Genomic DNA, 2,321 nt, shown 5'->3' on the forward strand with positions numbered 1-2,321 from the left:
CCATGGTTTCCCTGACCTAACTCATTGTGTCTCAGAACCTGCCTGGGGGCTCAAGATGGCCCCGTCCTTCTCTGCTCTCCCTTCCCTCACAGGAGTTCTTTCCCTGCCTGAATAAAATCTTTCCCAGCTTCATATTCCTGGCTAAATTCTATCTCTGTCCCGCACCTCCATCTCCAACCTCTCATCTTGGTTCCGAAAGACACGGGACCGACAGGAGGGGCCTCTGTGCTGCCCTGGCCTTCCTCTGGCCGGTGTGCAGCCCCATCCTCCATTCCAACCTCTCAATTCTTTCCATCTTTTATTTTGAACTTTTGTATTTCAGTTTATTCTTCATTTAACTTTAAAACACTAATATAATTGAATAATCAAAGAAAAAGATAGCAAGTGGTGAGCATATTATTATTACAGTCCTTCACTTTTTCACTACTACTTATAAAATGCCAGCAGTGAGTGATATTCACTGGCCCCTATTAAGAGGTCTGACACTAGGCCCCACCTCTGGGATGATGGTCATTATCCTCATGTGTTTCTCCATTATAGTGACGTCATCTTTCCTGGTTGGGATCCAAGTCCACAAGTTCTACTTGATCTATTTCATCAGTTTCTATTTCCTTCTGCTCAAGTGGGAGATTTTCCAGCAGAGGGAATTTATCGAGAGAGAGAAAATCATTCTCAGGGAAGCTCACCTTAAATTCAATGCTTAGGAAACCCTTTCACGTGGTCTGCAATAAATTAAAATGGCTTTATTTAGCACATATTTAATATATGTATGCTGCACATTCTGACCTGGGTGAGAAGTGATAACTATGATTTGGTTGTCTAGAGTTGATACTGTATTTTGGAACACACACAATGCTTCAACCAGCTGTGTGTCCATACTCGTGAAAAGGTCTCCTCATTTGGTAAAAACAGAATGGTCCTTCTGATCTAAAATAGTAATCATATCTCCTGACTCCAGTCCAGGTTCTTGGTCTATTCCAATATGGAATGTTATCTTCTGCCCATCTTTCATACCTTTGTTAATGTGAACTTATAGAATCTTCTTCTCATGAACTATCTTCCTTCCATTGCAACTTTCATGTCTATCTTTAGGGCTGATTGGTTCCCCATGGCCCTTGCACTCTATGCACAGAGACTGAATTTGCTGAACTATTCCAGGTCCTATCTGATGAATTCATATTTGTATTCAAGTACCTCAGCAGTTAGGACAGCATTCTACTGCTTCTTTCTTACCACCTCGGCCTTCACATTTTTTACAAATCACATTCTTTTGCAGAGTTAGTTTTCTTATTGCGCCATTATACATATCTTCTAATGTTAGTGAGATTTGATGCACAACATTTTTTCCTGTCCTTTCTCTCGGGACCCTTCCACCACCTCCAAAGAACATATCAAAGATGTCCATTGGAGAACAAAAACCACCACCTGTCCACCCTCCTTGATGGCTTGCTCACCTCCAATGTCATATAATTCTATTTTCTTTGCATCAGAAAACACTTTAAATGCTTGAAAAATCTGTTTAAACTTCTTGCCTTCATTTGAATTCTTATCAGGATGGTACTCAAGGCCAGTTTCCTGTAAGTTTTTTTCAGCTCTTCCTGAGTAGCACTGGGTTTGCCCCCCAAAGCATCATAGGATCTGGTTTCTTTCACCATTTTCTATGACCGTTGCTGGTCACTCTGCACTGTTGAGGTAACTGCTGCTCCACTACCTCCTTCAAAGTCTTCTCTCTTTCTATCTCCCTTTGATGCTTTCTGCATCATTCAATATTTTGCCATAGAATCTCTTAATATTGCAACTCAAAGCTTGATTTTTTTTTCTCTTGTCCATTTTTTATTATTGTATATGTATCAACACTGACCAATTCAACTTTTTACAGGCGTACAATTCACTGACATCAATTACATTAATAGGCTACGTGAATGTGCAATTATATTATCATGTTTGCAAATGGAATCAACAAAATTTGCTATCACAGTAAGCCCAAATCAAATGTCCCATAAGCAGCACCACTCCTTTCCCCATCTCTCCCATCCCTGATCATCACGAATCAATTTTTATCTCTATGCATTTGCAGGTTCTTTTCCTTTCCTAAGGGAGGGCATGCAATATTTGTCCTTTTGACTGGCTTATTTCATTCAGCATAACATCTTCAAGCTCCATGAAAATAGTTTATGAGGCCCAACTTCATTCACTTCTTCCTCAAGTGCCTCCAGGAGACCAGATATGCGGGTGACTGTCTGGATACCATTTAATTAGCTGGCTTAGCTCTTAGTTTTTCAACTCTGAAGTTCTGTCATTTTGGTTTGATGCTTCTTTTT

The 2,321-nt window shown here is 40.2% G+C and overlaps 1 pseudogene; it reads right to left on the reverse strand.

The window, feature by feature from the left end:
* Positions 1 to 470: 470 nt before the first annotated feature.
* Positions 471 to 1,655, reverse strand: LOC101645502 (annotated as a pseudogene).
* Positions 1,656 to 2,321: the final 666 nt, after the last annotated feature.

Source organism: Echinops telfairi, unplaced genomic scaffold (assembly GCF_000313985.2).
Source record: "Echinops telfairi isolate 266 unplaced genomic scaffold, ASM31398v2 ScPeMD7_7472;HRSCAF=8510, whole genome shotgun sequence".
Taxonomy (NCBI): Eukaryota; Metazoa; Chordata; class Mammalia; order Afrosoricida; family Tenrecidae; genus Echinops; species Echinops telfairi.